The 15,220-nt window shown below is 48.6% G+C and overlaps 1 protein-coding gene across 1 annotated transcript in view; it reads right to left on the bottom strand.

The window, feature by feature from the left end:
- AS3MT (arsenite methyltransferase) overlaps window positions 1-15,220 on the bottom strand; it is a 1,233,739-nt gene that overhangs the window by 353,844 nt on the left and 864,675 nt on the right. The gene's annotated exons all lie outside the window — the stretch shown is intronic.

Raw genomic sequence — 15,220 nt, 5'->3', positions numbered from 1 at the left:
TTGTGGATGGGTTCTTGAGGAGGGAGAGACCCTCATCCCAGATATCGTCCAGTAGAGGTACAGCGAGGACCGTCTTCCTCTTGGTCTCTCGCCGTTGATAAAGGAAACCTTCCTTCTTCTTTTCTTCCGGGCACAGCTGGAAAAGCTTGGATGCCCTGGCGATCATGGCGTGAAACGATCCAATCTCGTTGGGCGGGGGAAGCCCGGGTGGGAGGTGACGACGGGAGATCCTTGTCGTAAACCTCGTCGTCTGTACCCGTCGCGGCCGTGTCAGTCCCTGTATCATCCCCACGTGTCGTGGACGGGGAGGAGGGCTGAGCAGGGCGCGATGGTTGAAAAGGAGGTGGAGGATGAATCCTTCTTCTCTTAAGAGGAGGGCTCCAAGAAGGGCCTGGCTCCGGGTCCCCCGTCGGGAGCGGTTCCTCCGTTGGTGGTAACGGCAGTCTCGTCCTTATCTCCGAGCATAAGGACTGTATAGCCAACACAATGGCCGCCCAGTTGCCTTGCGGCACTGGTTGAGGGGGTTCCGACGGGCGATCAGGAGCCCCGTCGGCACCCTCGACGTTCTCGTCGTCTCCCACGTCGGGGTCCCTCCCGACAGGATGGTCTTCTTCCACGCCAGCGCCGTGGCCTAAGACTTCGATCAGCTCCTCCTCAGAGGTTGAGGCCGAATCCACAACGACCTCCTGCCCCCCCTTTTTCTTCTCCGTCGGAGGTTTCACGGGGGTCCTGTCGATGGGCATGAAAGAGGACTCCCTCCGCGGTGGCAGGGAGATTCTGGGCCCCGAGGTCGCCACCACTGGTGTAGCCTCCACAGGCTGAGCCAGGGCCGCCGCGGCTGTCTCGATAGAGGCCTTGGCCGGATGGATCAAGGCTTTCACCACCTTAGGTGCGCTCACCGCCTTCTCCTTGGGGGGAGGGTCACCACCTCGCTCCCCCTCCGATGGGGCCTTCGAGCACGACCGGGGTCTCTCCAGGAGCTTCGCCGGGTGCTCGGCCTTCCTCTTACCCGAGCCAGAGCGTTGGCTCGTGGTTGATGGCGCCGGGGAGGATGCGCCCTGCCTGGCGCCCGTAGAGCCCGACCGTTCGGCGCTCCCGGTGCCAGCGGACTCGCGGTGCTTGGCCTTCTGTTGGACCCCCGTCGCCGGGGCGCCCTCAAAGGTCTTAGAAGACCGCTCGGACTTCTTCTTCTTCTTCTCGCCTGACGGGCTCTTTCCTTCCAGCCAGTTGGCGAGACGCTGATGGCGGTCCTTCATGGTCCGCTCCGACATATTGCTGCAAAACGCACAGTCCTTCTCCACGTGCGTCTTGTCTTCATACAGGCAGTAAAAGCAAAGGGAGTGTTCGTCCTCCTTAAAGAAATTCTGAAGCTGGCATCCAGGGCAGACCCTGAACAGCTTTCCGGGCGTCGAGCTTCCCTTCTCCTGGGCCATGCTCGAGAAGAGCCTGAGAAACTTCTGGAGTCCTCCAAAAGCATGGCTCGACGAAATCTTCACCCTTGAGGGGCGTAGAAGAATCCGACACGGTTCCCCGTTGATCGGATAAAGAAACGGTGGAGCTTGAGGCTCTTTTGACCAAAAATGAGAAAATTTTCCTAAGAAAAAGCGCGAAAAAAAGCACTAACGCTCGAGAACAATAGCACGAGGATCCCAACACTTGAACGTGCGGTAAAAATCTGAAGATGGCTGCCAGAGGCGGGGCTTAGGGAGAGGGCAGTCATTGGCTGTGGTCAGTATGACGCAGAGATCAGTGATTGGTTACTACTATGAAAGACAGATCAGAAACGAAACTGATACTGATTTTTCTTTACCGAGGATTCCCAGCCTGACGACGGGGAATATTCATGAGCATGTGAATCCATGCCAGACCCCATGCTGGAGAAACATATTATTCAAAATGGGAATGATTCTAGCTTCATTGTCTCCATCATCAAGGAAAGTATATAAATACCAGCATACTAATAGATGTGATCTCAAAAGATTTCAAATAGGTTTCTCTTTTGTATTGTAAAGCTTTAAATAGACCCCAAACACAGGCTTGTGCAATGGTTTTTAAAAATGTGCAGAAAAACCGTTTTGTTGTCACATAAGCAAACCTTAAAACTATGCTGATAAGAAGCCTGCAATATCTGGTCTGCTCTCTTCTGTCTAGAACTCCTTGCACTCAAATGGCCTACATGATAGGAAAGATCAGGTAATTGGCCAAACAATTCCACCAGTATGTGAGAAGAAAACCTTTTCATAGAAGGCAGTACAGTACTATCAGTGATATAAGATTTGTCCAGGATCACTGTATCGTCTGCTGGCAAAACCAGGATCCAAGCATGAATGATTTGGTTCCACAGTCTGGAATTCGAACACTTAAACACCTCTAACAACTTAATTTATTGTCATCATTTGAGATGCCTGCCTAGGTTTTACAACTCCCCATCTAAACAAACCAATTTCTAGACCATCACCATATTGATGGTATGTTAGTTTCTATAGCAACCACTATCTAGTGCAGGTACATTGGTGATGATAACACCTGGAGTGCTATAGAACAATGTACATTTACATGCAGGCTTAACAACTTCATACATTGGAAACGATGAGTGGGGCTTGCTGGAATTTGGTATTGTAATCTTGCATGTGAACGCATATCTCTGCAATGAGTGCTTAACAACTGAGCTATCCTCTGAACCATCGGGACACTCAACTGTATCAATATGTATTTCAACTTTGGCTATTGAACATGATCAATATAATACCCAAAGGAAGGTGAGAATGCTACAGTTGTTGTGCCACACAAACTATGTATACCACAGTGAACATAGCATTACAGGATGAAAAGATCTCAACAAAATGTACTTGTCAACAACAGACAGAAAATAGGTTTAACTTTAGCAGCACACCATAGAAAATGTTGATGTGGGGTAATTAATTTTGTCGACTTAGGGAAACTGACTCTTTCTTGGGGCCCTCTCCAAGGTGGGGGCCTGGGGCAAGTGCCCCTGTTTCCCTCCCATAAAGACGTCTCTGGGGAAAGGGCCGTCAGGTGTGTGTGATTCTGGTCAATTGCCTGACTTGTTGGGGTCTGAGAGCATCGGCTCTTCCCAGGCCACCTGAATATGGGATTCTCGAGGCAGGCTTGGGAGAATACCCACAGGTTTCTCACATACCCTTCCTCTATGCTGGTTGGGGGGAGGTGTTTCACTGAGAGATCTCTCTGTGGAATATCGAGACTGCTGGCGCAAGCCTTCTAGCATAGAACTCAAGTTGATGTTTCCCTCAAGTACCCAAAGGTTATTGTAGCTGGGATAGTCCACCCGTGTCTGGTTGTTCAGGTCTTGCAGAGGTGATGGTTCCAAGAGTTCTCTCTTTTCTCTCTCTCTTTCTATCTGTCTTTCTCTTTTTATTTTTTTTAATAAAATGTTTTATTAGTTTTCAACATAGTTAATGCAGTTACACATTAGACATTACATGATAGCCAAACAAACAAACAAAAACAAATCCAATCCGTCCGATAATACAGTACATTTCAACCACATCATAAGCCGAACCATCGTGCAGTATGTTTTCAAAAATAAGTTCAGTTTATATCTTCCCACTTCTGCCAGATCTTTTTTGCTTTCCCAGGGCATCCTCTAGCTGTATATATGCGCTTGTCCATCAGCATACTAACCTTCACATCTGCCACCCATTGTGCAAAGAGCGGCACAACATTAGATCCCCACAGTTTCGCTATGTTACATTTAATCAGTCCTGTGGCCGTAGAGAAAAATTGCTTTTCAAAGCGTGTTGTTTCACCTTCCTCTGCAATTCCCAGAAGCATCATCTTGGGATCTCTAGGGACGGGGTGACCCAAAACCACAGTTAGTTTGTTACAGCATTGTTGCCAGTACTCTTTGATCCGGGGGCAGTCCCACAAAATATGGAAGAAGGTACAATGAGACTCGCAGGTAGTATACCCTATGTCAAATTTTAAGCTGTATCAGCCGGAGTCTAGCTGAGATTGAGGTCTCCCGCGGATACATCAGGGCTGTCACCCAGTCCAACATCCCCCACCCATTTCAGTTTCAAATTATAGAGTTCTGGAGTGGTAAAGGAGGATATGGCATTGTACATGATAGAGGGGACTTTAGTACAGATGTTTTCTATCACAATGTTCCGTTCTAGTGGTGTACAGTCAGGCATATTCGAGAGTTTGTGGAGGTGCGTGTGTAATGCATGTGTCAGTTGGAGATATCGGCAGAGTTCTGTTTCGAGAAGGCCAAAGGACTTGGCTAGCTCCTCAACGGAGATTATTTTACCATCTACGATAACATCCCCATCCTTGACTACTCCCGCTGTTACCAATACTGGGCACATCGATAGCTTGTTCAGTTCAGGCAAGTTGCTGTTTTTCCACAATGCTTGTACTGGGGTCACCTTCCCACCCCAACCAAGATGTTTATGGGTGTCTCTACATATCAGAGTAATGTGCGCAGTCATTGTGTGGGGGGGGGGTCTCTGTAATTTTTGGTATAGACACAAGAGCGGGAGTATGCCTTGCATTGCAGTGATTTCAGCTCGAATGTGAGGTAATTCTTTATTCCCCTGTAGGATGTCATTGTCCACCGCCATCTGGCTAGCCCAGTAATAGGATTGCAGGTGTGGTAGCCCAATAACGCCCTCCCAGACAGAGCGTTGCAGTGTCTGCAGCGAGACGCGTCCATGTCCTCCAGCACATAACAGTGTCCTAAGGATACTGTCAATTTTGGGGAATTCCAGGTCTGGTATGCAAAGCGGGACATTTTGCAGGATGTATAGAAAGCGTGGCAAGGCTAGCATTTTGAAAAGCGCCGCTCTTCCCAGTATCATCAACGGAAGCAGCGTCTAGTGTCAGACATCCGCAGCAAATCTTTCTATGATTGGGTGTAAGTTCCTGGTGACATATTCCGAGAGGTCTACCATGATTTGGATACCTAGATATCAGAAATGTGTTTACTCAGTTCGGTCTGGACAGTGTGGAGGGATTGCCCGTGTCGCTCCCTTAATAGGAAAGAGGATGGATTTGCTCGAGTTCACTTTTAGTCTGCTAAAGTGCTTGTACCGTTTTAGTATTTCTGTGACTTCTGGGCAGGACCATGCTGGATCTCCCAAGTAAATCAGAAGGTCATCTGCATACAGGGAGACCCTGACTTCCACGCCCACAGGCCAGCAAAAGCCCCTCCACGAAAATGCATGGCATAACAGAATGGCTAAGCGTTCAATGATTAATGCGAAGAGCAAAGGGGATAGAGGACACACCTGTCGCGTTCCCTTAACCAGTGGAAAAACTTGTGAGGGCCACCCGTTCACTCTAACTTCCGCTACTGTAGAATCATATAGGAGTCGGATCCAACCTGTAAAGGAGTCTCCAAACCACATTCGTGACATGATTTCCCAGGGAGCATCGCAGAAGACCGAATCAAAGGCCTTCTCGAAATCAATAGCCAGTAGTGGCATAGGGGCCTTTTCCAGCGCCAAGTGGAGTCTGCAAATATTCATGCGCATGGTCCGGATGGATCAGCGTGGTTACTACTTGCTGGAGCCTGTTTCTAGCACTTTAGCCAAGAACTTTGCTTCACTGTTGATTAAGGAGATCGGTCTGTATGCACTGTTCCGGGGGTTATCTGGTTTTGGAATGACAATTATGGTGGCCTTACGAAGGTCAGGGGACAAAGTCTCCTGCGTTTTACAGTGCAGAAACATCTGAAGCAGGTGCAGGGCTATCATATTCCCTCCCAGCTTCTTCCATATGTCAATCGGGAACCCATTGGGTCCTAGGGTCTTCCCGGATTGCAATTGTGATATGGCTGCCACCACTGCCTCCTCTTTAATATCCTTTTCCAGGAGTAGCTTTTGCGTTGGGTCTAAACATGGGAGAGTGATACCGTCCAGCACCGCCATGTTGATAGGTACCACAGAGGGCTTATATATATTGGCATAGTAATCTGCAAAACCCTGCGCAATAGCGCGGTCCGATAGCAACAGCTCCGGGTGTGCTGTTCTAAGTTCCCGGACATGTCGGAGACCTGCGTCCCTATGCTCCAGCCATGCAAGAATTTTCCCCGCTTTGTCTCCAGATTCATACATATGCGTGCGCATCTCTGAGTGTGCCTTCTTGGCGTTGTCCAGAGCGACATTACAGAGGCGCTCCTTGGCCACCAAGAGTGAGTGGTGCTTATCAGGTGACCCACTGGCTATATGCTCTGTTTCTCTCCTTATGACCTCCTGTTCCACCTCGGTCAACACTTGCTGGTGTGACTTCCTATGGGCCGAAGTCCAAGAAAGAATCGCACCTCTAAGGACCGGTTTGTACGCCTCCCACAGCGTCAGCGGGCTATCCACTGACCCGGTGTTCAGCTCAAAGTATGCAGTCGTGACCTCCTGGATGTGTTCAACAAATTCTGGGAAGCCGAGGTAATAGCCATTGAAACGCCATGAAGGGGGGAGAGTGGTCTATTGGTGGCCAGTTCCATCAACAGGGGTGAGTGGTCGGATATACCTCGTCCAAGCATGGTTACATTAGTTGGTCTATGTAGGTCCATCGTGGGGAGGAAGAAGTAATCCAGCCTAGACATGGAGGCATGGACCCCGGAGTGGTAAGAGTATCCACGTTCTGTCGGATGCAGGTCTCACTAAATATCTTTCAGCCCAAGCGCTGCGGCAAAAATGGCAAGCTTAGTATTTGTATTCGGGTTTCTACCTTGCAGATGCGTGCGGTCTAGTGTAATATCCATCACATCACTGAAGTCCCCCACTATTACCCATATATCAGATGTGTGGGCTGCAATTACAGGTGTGATGTCTTGAATCAATTCCGTGAGTAGTGACGGTGGGGTGTGCACTGCTAATAAAGTGAGGGTCTCATTCCATAACGTGCCCTGTAGCAATACAAATCTACCACCGACATCCTGTATTACTTTGGACAGTTGGAAAGGGAGTCTTTTATGCAGTAGTGTTAGCACCCCGCGAGAGCACATGGAGAAGCCAGCATGCAGCGCTATACAGTAATGCAAACGGAATAGGTTGCATGTCGTACCTGCCAAGTGTGTGTTCCCGAAAGGAGAGCGATATCTGGGACATGTCTGTTAAGAAATTGTGTAACTGGGCGTCCCTTAATCCTACTGCCTAGGCCATTGACATTCCATGTTAGAAATTTTAGGACTTTAGCGCTATCCCCAGCCATTACTGCTTCAATTGATCAATGTGCGTTTGTGCGCTGCACAATGATAAATGGGTGATCTGCTTGTGGGAGTCGGACCAGTGGGTTGAAAACAAACAGTATTTATACCTTTCAGTCGGTGGATTGGAAAAGAACAATACATGTGACAAACTGCACAAACTTTTCATCCCCCCCTCCCTATACTCCATCCCAACCTGAAGCATCTGTCGCCGAACATTATTAATAACGACAACTGTCAATTACTAGGCGATTAACTTGGGAACATAAAAACCAACCACGTCACCAGTCCCAAAAATACACAGGCGGGTCCCGCAGGGCAGGAGTAAGGTTACCGGAAGGGGGGGTCTTTGTTGGGACGTACAGCTTGAAAGCTCATTATGCCCAGGATAGGAGGTCCCCAGCACAGTGTATGGGATCTAAGTTCCTTAGGCATGCATCAAATCAGTAGATTCCTTATCTCGTCTCTGGGTGTCGATGTTCTAATAATTTACCGCAGGTGGTGGTGGGTCTTGCCCTTGTTCGTGTGGCGGCTGAATCAGCGGGTTCCGATCAGGCAGAGCTCAGGGATTTTTGTCCTTATTAGTTTTTGCAGACCTCCAGTCCCCTTCGATGTGTTGTTCTGCCCATCTCCACGCATCTTTGGGGTCCGTGAAGTGCACTGTTGTGCCTTTGTGGTAGATCTTAAGTAGTGCCGGAAACAAGAGACCATACTTGACATTCAGAGATTGAAGTCACTGTTTGAGACAGTCAAAGGACTGTCTGGCGGGCTGCACTTCTCTCGTGTAGTCCGGGAAGAAAGCAATCCGGGATCCATTGTATGTGATCGTGCCTTTAGCGCAAGCCATCTAGAGCAGTGCATCACAGTCTTTATAGTTCAGCAATTTTGCGATTACTGTACGGGGTGGTGCACCCGGTGTTGTTCGACCAGTTGGCATTCGGTGGGCGCGTTCAATCGAGAAGAAGTTGGAGAACGTTTTGGGCGTGAACATATCTGTCAGCCATTGTTCCAGAAACTTACGCTGCGATCTTCCTTCTCCTTCATCCACTCTCTCTTCCAGCGTTTTCAACTGTGCCATGACCCTGGACACTTGCTGATCCATGCTGCAGATCCCGTCTTCGGCCCCAGATATATGTTGCTCTGCCTCTCCTGTGCGAGATGTCAGCCTCTGGAGGTTGTGGCGCAGGAGAGAAATGTCTGTGCTAATGCCATCCATCTTCTTTTCCATGGAGGCGCGCGAGTTGGCAATTGCGTTCATAACGTCTTTCAGTGATATGGTGTCTCCTGTTTCTGCTGTGGCTTCTGATGGTTCATGGGCAACGGAAGTAGTTTCTGTAGGTGTGGCATACTGGTCCATTTTGCTTTGAGTGGACATTTTTTTTAATTTGTCCTTGACCATACTGCCGTATATTACTAGGCAGGTCATCGTCTGAGAGTTAAACGTCCGAGAGAGATGGGTGTCCGCACCCGGGGTATACGCCAGCAGTGGGTGCAGTATGAAGTGTGGGACTGTTTCCCGTCAGGCTTATTCCAGTGTCAAGCACGGACTGCGCTGGCGTCACGGTCTGGACTTTGCCATGTACAGGCATCATATGGCTGTGCCACCCCAGTGTCAAGCAGTCGTTGTTATGCAGGGTCTGCTCATGAGATCAACCACCGGTGTCGTTGAGGAGCTATTCCGCCTTCCCTGGGGTTTGTGGTCAGTCACGTGCAGGTAGGGTAGCGTGCCACCCCAGATTGTGTACCAAAGCTAAGAAGCGTGTTCCTTTCCTGGGCTTTGGGCCCTCATGCCCAAAGTGCAGCCACCCAGTCGCTTCTGCCGTTCGTCTCCCCCACTCTGTTGTTCCTCCTGCTGTGGGGGAGGGGGGGGTCTTCCGCGTCAACCCATAGCTGACACCATGCGGCAGGCTTATGTGTGTCAATGTTCCTTAACAATTGGTCCCCTGACCCTGCTCAAGCCAGTTTGGGCTCAGTCTCTATTGGTAGGCCGACCACCACCGCAGCTGCAGCGCACACCAGCCCACTCCACTGCCGTGGTGTATGTGTGTACCACGTCACAGCTGGCAGCTCCACTACATTATAGAGGTCACACCGTGGTGTCGGGATGCCAGGGCTGTGTGATCGCTCGGGCACAAGACCCACCTCTCTCTCGTCCGTCACGTTACACTGTGGTAGGATGTCAATGCAGATTGACCCTTCGAGTACAGGTTTGGGCTACCTTGGGGGCGATTAGGCGTGCCCCCCAATCACAGTGGCTCAGGGTGATATAAGGCAGATTATGGTGCAATTGCTTTAGTGGCAGGGGGAACAATCATCTGGTGCCATTATTACCGGCCGCACTCCAATATTGCAGAGGCAGGGCAGCTCCGCTCTGGGAGTCAGAGTCATCCAATGCACATATAGAGGGGTAGAGGCCGTTAGGTAAGCTGCGGTCACAGACCAGGCTCTTACCGTGGCTCAAAAGGCGAGTAGGTCGTTTCAGGACAATGCTTAGATGGGTGCACTCCATGTATGTCTTTTATTCAGAGGTGGGGAGGCTACCGGCGTGCTCTTTGCCGTGTTTCCTGCAATCCTAGCTTCCCCAAGTTGTCTGGGTCTCTGCATCTAGGGGCCAACAGTGAGCACTGGCACGTATTTGTGGGAGCATGCACTTGCTCCCTACCTCGGCGTGGGCATTGTGTGTGACAGCTAGCACTCACTTCCAGACGTGCCTCTATGAACGCAGCCCTCAGAGGCGTTCTTGCCGAAACGGCTCCTCATTCCCACGCAACATCCCAGGTGGCGCAGCTGGTCCGTTGGGACACCTGGCAGTCTAGTAAGTCCGCGTGAGCGGTGGGGGCCTACCTCCACTCCCCCCCCATCACCACATTGAAGGCAGGGTCTCTCTGGTCTTTCTGGTGGTTATTGCTGTAACCTGCCCTCAAGGATCAGAGGTCTAGCAAAAAGTCAGCAATCAGTGATCCAAGAACAGGCGTTGTTGGCAACTGTACCACGGCGAACCCACACTTGCTAGTATTCAGGCATCGGTCGGTTTTGGAATGGCCCAACCTCTTGCTGTCCACTCGTCTGCAACGTTAGGGCTTTCCTGTTGTTACCAGGGGCATGCAGGTCACGTTCCACTGCCTCCGTTCCACTACCATTCAAGGGTGCACAACTGCAGAGCACCCAGTCTACAGTTCAAGTAGCCCCAGTGCTGGACGTCTTCTCATGGGCGTACCTTCGCCACTCGGCTTGGGCTACGCAGCCATTTTCCCTCTGATTACGCGTGTTCACAGGCGCTCTGCGTTTCTGTAGATAACTCCGGTAACCCACAACGGATTTCAACCATTCCACCTCTATTCGTTCGGTGTGTTATTGCCATCGGGCTGATATCGTTTAATTGCGAATGTCGCCACATTGTTCAGGATGTTTGGCAGGATTAAGTTCCAAAAAAGTTCTAGAGTTCTTTTCTGCTTGTACTTGGGTGATATCTCTTCACTCCTGGATCCCCCTCTTCTGGGCTCAGACCTCTCTCGAATATCAACTTCACTCTGTCGGGTTCACTCTGGCATGGCATGCATTCAAAGGCTTTCCCTCTGGTACTTTTCTTTGTTGCGGTGACGGGTCGGTGGGTGTTGGCTTCTCGCCCTTCTCACTTTACCCACATTTCTCAATCAGTTTTTATGATACAGAATTCATTCCCCTTAGCTTCACAATCCTCTGTCGGTCAAAGACTATCTTCTGTACAGAGGATTTTACTAGACCCCTGTATGACCACTTTGACACCTTTCTTGCCTTTCCCAAGGCCTTCTGGTAACAGTAGTTTCAATAATCGGGTAATTGCCCAGAGTTTCGTGAGTGAGTGTGAGGGAGAATTCTCAAAAAGTGCAAATTCCCTCCACCTTAGAGAACACCCGCAACTTTGCTGGATTTTGAGGATTTTTTTTAACCTGGAGAGAGTGTGACCCTTTTCCCACTCTCACTTGTATTTTTGATGTGAATTTTACCTCTGTGTTTCTTTTGGTTATGGAGTCTGACAAACTCCATAGGCATAATCGTTTACATTGTGTCACACAGCACCTTCAGTGCAGTGGCACAGGGAAGTCTTTCAGATTTCCCAAGGTTTAAATACCTTCTCTGGGATAAACTACTGTTTCCCAGAGCAGTAAAGTGAAATTGACTTTACTTAGCATTGTAACTTGCTAGACCCAGCACACACTATCTTACAATAGAGTGCTGGAGGGGTTACTTAGTATCCCCTGTGTCTAGATGCTCATGTAACATTTTTATGTTACCCTTTCCTCACAGAATGGCTGGTGGCAGTGGTTTCGTTTGAACTACCATGGTTTGCATTTACCACTGGCTGCGTTCGCGGCTCCGGTAAAGGAACCGCAGGAGCAATCTTTTTCAAAATGGCGCAGAGCCATCTTTGACAAAATGGTCAACGGTCTTCTTTTTTCGCCATGTCTTTGTAGAAAGGTCCTTCTAGAGATTTTCTCTGTGCGCCAAACCAGGTTTGGTCTCTTTGTTAATTACGCCTTTGGCTGGGTTTCTGGAGTGAAACCCGCCTCTGGCTCCAGAGTGTCTGGGCTAGGCAGGAAGTGAGGGAGGTGCCCGAACCTCCCTGTGCTTAGTCTCCTAGGAGACCCAAATGCACTCTGTGGTGATTGTCTGGCTGACTGTTCGGCAAGGACAGCCAGCCTGCTGATTGAGTGACAGCTAGGCTGCAATGAATGGGAGAGAACTGAATAAAAGGCAAGTCTTTTGGCTTGGAAAGCAGAGTTGACCACTGGACGAAGGAACCGAAGAAGAGCTTAAACAGGACGCCTGCTGCAACTCCTGGACCGTTTTTTTGCCCAGTGAAGCCCTGCTGAAGTGCCGAAATGACAAGTTTGCATCGACAGAGAAGCTCCTGCAAGGAGGACTTTTCCCTTTGAGTTGGTGGGACCAATCAACTCCAAAGTAAACCACCTGGACACCCATCTCGGAGCTGGTTGAATTTCCTCAGAGTTGCTGCAGGAAACCGTGTAGCCAGGGAGAGCAACACCAGATTGTGTGCGTTACTTTTAAGCTTGCCTAAAGCTTTTGGAAGATCCTCTGGACTCTCATGAAGCAGGACTGACCACGTCTGAGCCCCCTCAGCAGAGTGCGAGACCCCAGAAGCAAGGACAGTCCACCTTGACAGCCAGGAACTGCGTTGTTGCTATTTGCGGTAGTTGAAACGCGAAACAGCCACTGAAAGTGAAGTTTGCCGTTGCAGGATTTGACAGTCTCAGTGCATTGCAGGAGTCCCCCGACGTCCTCCCTCTTCTCCCCACGACTGAGGCCCAGGAACAATGAGATCTGCAGAGCTGCACAGGAACAGAAGTCATCAGCTGCATCTTTTCTTCTTTACCAAAGTACTGTAAAACAAGTCTAAGAGAACTTACCTCTTACTGGAGAAGTACTTGTAACTTCCACAACTCACAAGTCTAATCAGCTTGCAGCCTTACATTTGATTCTTCTTTTCATCAAAGACTCCTAAGAACCTGTGCAAAGACTTTTCAATTTACTTACCAGAAGTGCTTCATCCTATCCAAGACTTTTGCCCATTGACTTTGGCTTAGCCTGTCGAATTGAATGACTCTTCTAAGAATATCTAAAAGTACTTACCTGCTTAGGAATATTTGTGGTCTCTTGTTGTTCTAATAATATTAGCCTTTTACCAACTTTTTAAGAGTATTCCGAATGCCAACAGTAAGATATTAATGTCCCCAGCACCCGTGTTACTGAAGTCACCCGTGGGTGTAGGTTTTGTCTGATGTCCTCCCTCTTTTCCCCACGACTGAGGCCCAGGAACAGTGAGATCTGCAGAGCTGCACAGGAACAAAAGTCATCAGCTGCATCTTTTCTTCTTTACCAAGGTACTGTGAAACAAGTCTAAGAGAACTTACCTCTTACTGGAGAAGTACTTGTAACTTCCACAACTCACAAGTCTAATCAGCTTGCAGCCTTACATTTGATTCTTCTTTTCATCAAAGACTCCTAAGAACCTGTGCAAAGACTTTTCAATTTACTTACCAGAAGTGCTTCATCCTATCCAAGACTTTTGCCCATTGACTTTGGCTTAGCCTGTCGAATTGAATGACTCTTCTAAGAATATCTAAAAGTACTTACCTGCTTAGGAATATTTGTGGTCTCTTGTTGTTCTAATAATATTAGCCTTTTACCAACTTTTTAAGAGTATTCCGAATGCCAACAGTAAGATATTAATGTCCCCAGCACCCGTGTTACTGAAGTCACCCGTGGGTGTAGGTTTTGTCTGATGTCCTCCCTCTTTTCCCCACGACTGAGGCCCAGGAACAGTGAGATCTGCAGAGCTGCACAGGAACAAAAGTCATCAGCTGAATCTTTTCTTCTTTACCAAGGTACTGTGAAACAAGTCTAAGAGAACTTACCTCTTACTGTAGAAGTGCTTCTAACTTCCACAACTCACAAGTCTAATCAGCTTGTGGTCCTACATTTTATTCTTCTTTTCATCAAAGACTCCTAAGAACTTGTGCAAAGACTTTTCCATTTACTTACCAAAAGTGCTTCATCCTATCCAAGACTTTTGCCCACTGACTTTGGCTAAGCCTATTGAATTGAATGACTCTTCTAAGAACATCTAAAAATACTTATCTACTTAGGAATATTTGCGGTCTCTTGTTGTTCTAATAACCTTTGCCTTTTACCAACTTTTTAAGAGTATTCTGAATGCCAACAGTAAGATATTAATGTCCCTAGCACCCTTGTTACTGAAGTCACATGTGGGTGTAGCTTGTGTCTGTGGGCCATCCCCAAAGGGTCCTGCCTGATTAAGAAACTCAAAGTGTAAAGTATTGAAGTATATTTGTGTGTTGCTATTCTATTGCTCCCTTCTGAAGAAGGCTTTATAACTGACTGATGAATAAATTAATCAGTGTTTATGCAAGAAAACTTGAGTGTAAGAGTTTACTTGAATACCTGTAACTGTGAATCTTTGTGTAACTCCACTACAGCTCACATTTCCCCTCTTGAGATAAGCCTGGCTGCTCAACACGCTATCAAACCTGTGTAGTACAAGCTTATACCAAAGGTTGGGTTGCCTATACCTGTATTCATAGTTGTTTGTAGTGTTCCCAGAGGGTACTGCATACAAACGTTGCCTAACAGTGAGCGCCCATGTGGTGCTGGCCTCCTCTGTTGCTGGTTTTCCCCCTTTTGATATCAACAGTTCTTTCTCCTTTCTCAGTTCAATTAGCCGTTTGCTACTTTCATTCAACACAGTTCGGTTTCTTATCGGCTCTCCCCTCGACTCACCGGCTATCATGAACCGCTTGGCTTTTCTTCCCTCTGGTGTCAAGGTTGGTACCACAGATACAAGCGTCTCTCCACAGCCTGGTTATCAGCGGAGGAGGTTCTTGTGTACCATTGGCATCTGCTGCAACACATGCTGACTATTGTTCGCAGTCTTACGATTCCTTCTGCACAGGTTTCATGGGCCTTGGTGGGAAAGGACAAGGTCGCTTCTCTCCTTGTCACCCTCTTGGTTTGCGCCGTCTTTCTCCTCCTCTTGAACTGCCGTGCTGAGTTAGCTCTCTTGTTGTGCGGTCTGCCTTGCTCGTATTGTGCTCTCGTGCTCCACCTTTTATCCCTGTGGGGAAGGGAAAGGGCTGTCAGATGTGTGTGATTCTGGTCAATTGCCTGACTTTGCCTGACCCTGATGTTGGGACATGTCAGGCAATTGGCTCGGGTGTTAGTCTGTCATCCTTCGTGATATGCGAAAGTATTAGCACCGGAAAAAGGGGGGTTGTCATGGCAAATTATATTCTTTGTCCAAGGGGTGTGGATAAAGAGAGAAGGGAGAGATTGGTGGGGTTTGCTGAACAAATGGAAATGACCGGGATTATCATGGTGGACAAAAATTAAAAAAGAGGATTCCCTGAGTTGTGGTTTTTGAGGGTAACAAGGTTTGGCCTTCTAGTTGTTGGCTATATACGGTGGGTTTGTTGGTTCTGGGCCCCAGAGATTCACTGAGAAGAAGGGAGCTAG

This window comes from Ambystoma mexicanum, chromosome 8 (assembly GCF_040938575.1).
Source record: "Ambystoma mexicanum isolate Mex_15411 chromosome 8, UKY_AmexF1_1, whole genome shotgun sequence".
NCBI classification, from domain to species: Eukaryota; Metazoa; Chordata; class Amphibia; order Caudata; family Ambystomatidae; genus Ambystoma; species Ambystoma mexicanum.
Note: the sequence above shows the minus strand (reverse complement) of the source record. Positions and strands in the feature narration are given on the sequence as shown.